Source organism: Salvelinus sp. IW2-2015, linkage group LG7 (assembly GCF_002910315.2).
Source record: "Salvelinus sp. IW2-2015 linkage group LG7, ASM291031v2, whole genome shotgun sequence".
Lineage (NCBI taxonomy): Eukaryota > Metazoa > Chordata > Actinopteri > Salmoniformes > Salmonidae > Salvelinus > Salvelinus sp. IW2-2015.
The window spans coordinates 32,104,428-32,112,369 of NC_036847.1; positions in this window are offsets into that span (position 1 = coordinate 32,104,428).

Consider the following 7,942-nt stretch of genomic DNA (forward strand, 5'->3'; position numbering starts at 1 on the left):
TGTCCCAGTGCCATTCTAATGTCCCAGTGCCATTCTAATGTCCTAGTGCTATTCTATGTCCCAGTGCTATTCTAATGTCCTAGTGCTATTCTAATGTCCAGTGCCATTCAATGTCCAGTGCTATTCTGAATGTCCCAGTGCATATCTAATGTCCCAGTGCTATTCTAATGTCCCAGTGCTATAGTAATGTCCCAGTGCTATAGTAATGTCCCAGTGCTATTCTAATGTCCCCAGTGCCATTCTAATGTCCCAGTGCTATTCTAATGTCCTAGTGCTATTCTAATGTCCCAGTGCTATTCTAATGTCCTAGTGCTATTCTAATGTCCAGTGCTTCTAATGTCCCAGTGCTATTCTAATGTCCCAGTGCTATTCTAATGTCCCAGTGCTATTCTAATGTCCCAGTGCTAGTAATGTCCAGTGCTATTCTAATGTCCAGTGCCATTCTAATGTCCCAGTGCTATTCTAATGTCCCAGTGCTATTCTAATGTCCCAGTGCTATTCTAATGTCCCGTGCTATTCTAATGTCCCAGTGCTATTCTAATGTCCCAATGTGCTATAGTACTGTCCCAGTGCTATTCTAATGTCCCAGTGCTATTCTAATGTCCCAGTGCTATAGTAATGTCCCACTGCCTATTCTATGTCCACTGCTATTCTAATGTCCTCAGTGCCATTCTAATGTCCCAGTGCTATAGTAATGTCCCACTGCATTCTAATGTCCCACTGCTATTCTAATGTCCCAGTGCTATTCATGTCCCAGTAGCTATTCTAATGTCCCAGTGCTATTCTAATGTCCCAGTGCTTATTCTAATGTCCCAGTGCTATTCTAATGTCCCAGTGCTATGGTAATGTCCCAGTGTGTGTAATGTCCTAGTGTTGTGTAAGTGTCCTAGTGTGTAAGTCCTAGTGTTGTGGTAAATGTCCCAGTGTTGTGGAATGTCCTAGTGTTGTGGTAAATGTCCAGTGGTTGTATGTGTTGTGGTAATGTCCCAGTGTTGTGGTAATGTCCCAGTGTTGTGGTAATGTCCTAGTGTGTGGTAATGTCCTTAGTGGTTGTGGGTAATGTCCTTAGTGTGTGTAATGTCCCAGTGCTATTCTAATGTCCCAGTGCTATTCTAATGTCCTAGTGCTATTATAATGTCCCAGTGCTATTATAATGTCCCAGTGCTATAGTAATGTCCAAGTGCTATTCTAATGTCCCAGTGCTATTCTAATGTCCCAGTGCCATTCTAATGTCCCAGTGCTATTCTAATGTCCCAGTGCTATTCTAATGTCCCAGTGCAATTCTAATGTCCCAGTGCTATTCTAATGTCCCAGTGCTATTCTCCTCCTCTCATCCTTCTTCCTGGTTCCCCTCCCTCTCTCTCCTCCTCTCTCCTTCTTCCTGTCCCCTCACCTCTTGCTCTCCCTCCTCCTCATCTCCTTCCTTTTCTCCTCCTCCTTTCTCTCCCTCCTCATCCTCCTTCTTCCCTGTCCCCTCCCTCTCCTCCTCATCTTCCTTCTTCCCAGTCCCTTCCTCTCTCTCTCCTTTCTTCTCTCATTCTCCCCTTCCCCTCCTCCTACTCTCCCTTGTTATCTCTCTGCTCCTTGTCCCCTCCCACTCTCTCTCCTCTCAGTCTCTCTGTCTCCCTGTCTCTCCCTCCCATCCTCCATTTTTTTCACCCATCACAAAATGTTCTCGCCATGCCCTGGATCGTCTTGAAGTCACAATGTCTCCCCCTGCTCGCCTCAGCTCTGTTCAGCTTTTTCCTTCTTCCCCGCTTCTCCTCTCCTCCTCCTCTGTTCTTTCTCCTCCCCTCCTCTCCTGTTTCTTCTCCCTTCCTCCTCTCCTGTTCTTCTCCTCTCCTCCTCTCCTGTTCTTCTCCTCCCCTCCATCTCTTTCTCTCTGTCTACAGGGTTTTTTTATGTGGAATTTTCTCAATTTTTCTCATTCCTCCAGACAAATATGGCGTGTGGAATCCGGGTTTTCTTTTCTCTCCTTCGCCTCTCTTTATACACTCTGCCAGAGAGAGCAGAGCGGCAGAGAGAGAGGAGAGGCAGAGGGAAGGGAGCGGCAGAGAGAGAGAGGGGAAAGGGAGCGGGAGGCAGTGGTGGAGCGGAACATGCGACAAATGAATGCAGCAGAGCAGTATGGGCTAACGGGCTGCCTGCAGTCTACACACACACACACCGCAACGCACACACACACACAGCCACTAGGACATTACCACAACACTGGAACATTACCAAGAATAAGGACATTACCAACAGCACTGGGACCATCTAACCCACATCACTAAGGAACATTACCACAAGCATAAGAGGGACATTAACCACGAGCACTAAGGACCATTACCAAAACACTGGGACATTACCCTACAGCACTGGTGACATTTCCCACAACACTGGGACATTACCACAAACTGGGACATTACCTACAGCACTAGGACATTACCACAGGCGATAGGACATATACCTACATTACACTGGGAATTACTACAGACGAGCTGGGACCAGGGTATATACAGCAACTAGGACATTACCACAAGGCACTAGACAATTACCAAACAAAACAACACTGGGACATTAACCATAGCACTGGAGACATTAACCACAACACTGAGAGGGGAAACAGTATACAACAAGCAACTGGGACAATTACCACAACTAAGGACATTGCCCGGACAACACTAGGCACATTACCACAACACTGGGACATTTACCACAGCCACTGGACAATTTACCAAACACTTAGGACATTCACCACAGCACTGGGACATTAACAGCATGGGACATTAACCACAGCACTGGGACATTACAAAGCATGGGACATTACAGTGTCACTGGGACATTACCACATGCACGGGGACATTACCACAGCACGGGGAATACCACAGCACTGGGACATTACCACAACACTGGGACATTACACAGCACTGGGACATTAAGAATAACACTGGGTATTAGAAATAACACTGGGACATTACTATGCACTGGGACATTTAGAATGAGCACGGGACATTAGAAATAGGCACTGGACATTAGAGAATAGCACATAGGACATTAGAATATGCACTGGGACATTAGAATAGCATAGACATTCGAATAGCACTAAGACATTTAGAATATGCACTGGGACATTACTATAATCCCGCACTGGGAGCACTTACTATGCACCTGGGAGAACCTTACTCATAGCACTGGGACATTACTATAGCACTAGGACATTAGAATAGCACTGGGACATTAGAATAGCAACTGGGACCATTACATACGCAACTGGTACATTAGAATAGCATAGGTACTATTAGTATAGCTGGGACGATTATGAATAGCATGGGACATTCTATATATGTCATGGGACATAGATATAGCACTGGATGACATTAAAATAGACACTTGGACCATTAGAAAACACTGGGAATTAGAATAGCACTAGGACATTAGAAATAAGCATGGGGACATTAGAATATGCACTGGGTACATTAGAATAACACTGGAGACAGTAGAATGGAGGGACACTGGGAGGCAGGTAAAGAATAGCAACAGGACATTAGAAAGCACTAGGGACATTAAACATAGCACTGGGACAATTAGAAAACACTGGCGGACAGTAGAATAGCACTAGGACAACTTAGAAATATAGCACTGGGACAATAGAAATAGCATGGGAACACTTAGAATAACACTGACATTAGAATAAACACTGGGACATTAGAAATAGCAACTAAAGGACAATTAGAATAGCACTAGGAATTAGAATAGCCACTGGGACATTAGATAACACACTGGGACATTAGAATAACACTTGGACATTAGAATAGACTGAGACATTAGAAATAAGCACTGGGACATTAGAATAACACTTCGGGACAAATTAGAATAGCACTGGGAAACATTAGAAATGACTGGACATTTATATGCACGGGACATTAGAAATAAGCACTCGGGACATACTATGCAACTGGGAATTACTATAGCACTGGGACAGTTAGAAGCACTGGGACATTAGAATAGCATGGGACATTTAGAATGGGACTCCTGGGACATTACTATAAATGCACTGGGACATTAGATAGCACAGGGACAATTAGAATAGCACTGGGACATTATAATAGCACTGGACATTACTAAATGCACTGGACATTAGAAAGCACTGGGACAATTAGAATCAGCATGGGACATTAGATAGCACTAGGGGACATTAGAATAAGCACTGGGACATTAGAATAGCACTGGGACATTTAAATGGCACTGGGACCATTTACTAATAGCACTGGAATTACTATATGCACTGGACATTAGAATAGGCACTGGGGGACATTAGAAATAGCAAAACTGGGACAATTAATAATACACATGGGACATTACTATAGCACATGGGACGATTAGAATAGCACTGGGACATTGACGTATGGCCTGGTACATTAGAAAAGACACTGGGACATTAGAATGGCACTGGGACTTAACTATAAGCACTGGGACATTAGAATAGCACTGGGACACTTAGAATAGCAACTGGGACATTAGAATAGCACTGGACATTATAATAGCACTGGACATAAAATAATAGCACTGGGAATTACTATAGCACTAGACATTAGAAATGGCAGCTGGGCGACATTTACTATACCACCTGGGACATTCAGAATAGACTGGGGACATTAGAATCAGCCACTCGCGGCACCATTATAATACACTGGGATCATTACTAAGAGCGACTGGGACTAGAATAGCACTAGGACCATTATAATAGCACTGGGAATTACTATAGCACTAGGATCATTAAGAATGGCACTGGGACAGTTACTATAGCACTGGGACATTAAGAAATGGCACTGGGGAATTACTATATGCACTGGGGACATTAGAATGGCACTGGGAACATTACTATAGTACTGGGCATTAGAATATAGCACTGGGACTAGAATAAGTACTGGGACATTAGAATAGTACCCGGGACATTACTATAGCATCTGGGAAATTAGAGGGCACTGGGACAATTACTATACACTGGGAATTAGAAATAGGCACTGGACATTATAAGTAGACTGGGACATTACTATAAGACTGGGACATTAGAAATGGCACTGGGACTTACTATAGCACTGGGACTTAGAATAGCACTGGGACATTATATAGTACTGGGAAGTTAGAAAAATAGTAACTGGGACATTACTAATGCACTGGACATTAGAATAGTACTGGGACATTACTATGCACGGGACATTAACTATAGCACTGGGACATTAGAATAGCACTAGGACATTAGAATAGCACTGGGACATTAGAATACGCACTGGGACATTTAGAATAAGCACTGGACATTAGAATGGCATTGGTAACATTACTATGCACTGGACATTAGATAGCACTTGGCATTCGAATAGCCAACTGGGACAATTAGAATGCGACTGGACATTAACTATGCACTGGGACATTAGAATAACACTGGGACATTAGAGATACATGGGACATTAAAATAGCACTGGGACATTATAATAGCACTGGGACATTATAATAGCACTGGGACATTACTATAGAACTGGGACAATTAGAATAGCATGGGACATTACTATGCACTGGAACATTACCTATAGCCACTGGGACATTAATAATACGCACTGGGACTTCTTGCACTTGGGACATTAGAATAGCCCTGGGACATTTACTATCACTGGGACATTCTATGGCACTGGGAATTACTTAGCCACTGGGACATTATATAGCACTGGGACAGTTATCTAGCAACGGGACATTATAATAAGCTGGGACATTACTATAGCACTGGGACATTAGAATAAGCACTGGGACATTACATAGCACTGGGACATTAGAATAGCACTGGGACATAGAATAGCACTGGGACATTAGAATATGCACTGGGACCATTACTATATCCAGCACTGGGACATCTAGAAAAGCACTGGGACATTAGAATAGCCACTGGGACATTAGAATACACTGGGACACTTAGAAAAAGCACTGGTAACATTACTATAGACTGGGACATTTAGGAATAGCACTAGGAAGTTAGAATAGCACTGGACATTAGAATGATGCACTTGGACATTACTATAGCACTGGGACAGTTAGAGATAGCACTGGGACACTTAGAATAGCACTGGGGACATTAGAGATAGCACTGGGAATTACTATGTCACTGGGACATTTTACTATGCAAACTGGGACAGTTAGAATAGCACTATGAATTATAATAGCACTGGGCATTCTATAGCAACTGGAGCACAATTAGAATGGCACTGGGACATTACTATAGCACGGGACATTAGAATAGCACTGGGACATTAGAAATAGCACTGGGACATTAGACCTAGCACTGGGACATTACTATAGTCACTAAGGGACATTAGAAGCACTAGGCATTATAATAGCAAAATGGGACATTACTATAGCACTGGGACATTAGAATGGCACTGGGACATTAACTAAATAGCACTGGGGACATAGAATAGCATGGGACATTACTATAGCATGGGACATTAGAATAGCACTGGACATTATAATGCACTGGGACAATTAGAATAGCAACCTGGACATTAAGAAGTAGCACTGGACATTATCTAATGCTCACTGGGAATTACTATGCACTTGGGACATTACATTGAGGGCAGCGGGGCCATTAGAATAGGCAGGTGGACAACTTAGAATAGCACTGCGGGACATTAGAATAGCATCGGGACATTACTATAGACTGGGACATTAGAATGGGCACTGGGACATTAACTAATACGCACTGGGACATTAAATATAGCACTGGACATTAGAATAGCACTGGCGACATTAGAATCAGCACTGGGCACAACCTTATAATAGCACTGGGACATTACTTAGCACTGGACATTAGAATTAGCACTGGGACATTACTATAGCAACTGGGACATTAGAATAGCACTGGGACATTATAAATGCATGGGAATTACTATAGCAACTGGGAACATTAGACATGGCACGGGAACACCTTACTATAGCATGGGACTTAGAATAGCACTAGATGGGACATTATAATAGCACTGGGACATTACTATAGCACGGGACATTAGAAGGCACTGGGACTTACTATCAGCACTGGGGAATTAGAATGGCACTGGGACATTACTATAGCACTGGGACATTATTAATACGCCTGGGAACAATTACTACTAGCACTGGAACATTTTAGAATTAGCACTGGGACATTACTATAGCACTGGGAATTAGAATAGCACTGGGACATGTTACGAAATATTTTGCACGGGTGACATGTGAGAATAGGGGGTGGAATGGGACGATTAGAATAACGTCACCCTGGGACATGGTTACTATGGCAACTGGGACATGTAGATAGCACTGGGACATGACTATACCGCATGGGACATTAGAATCAGCACGCGGTCATTAGATATACGCACGTGCGCACACCTTAGAATAGCACTAGACATCTCACGCACCCGGGCATAGCACTGGGGACATTATAAATAGCACTGGGCATTATATACGCACTGGGACATTAGAATGGCAACTGACATTAGAATACCGCACTGGGACAATTAGAATAGCACTAGGACATATAAAGCACTCGGGACATTACTATAGACTGGTGACATTAGAATAGCACTGGGCACACTTAGAATAGATGGGACATTAGAATAGCACTGGTACATTACTATGCACTGGGACATTAGAATAGCACTAGGACATTAGACATAAGCACTGGGACATTAATAGCAACTGGGACATTACTGAGCACTGGGACATTAGAATAGCACTGGGAATTATCATACAGCACTGGGGACATTGAATAGACTCGGGACACTTAGAATTCAGCACTGGGACATAGAATAGCACTAAGGAACATTAGAATAGCACTGGCGACCATTACTATGCACTGGGAATTAGAATAGCATCTAGGACATTAGAATAGCACTAGGACTTACTATGCACTGGGACAATTAGAATAGCCTGG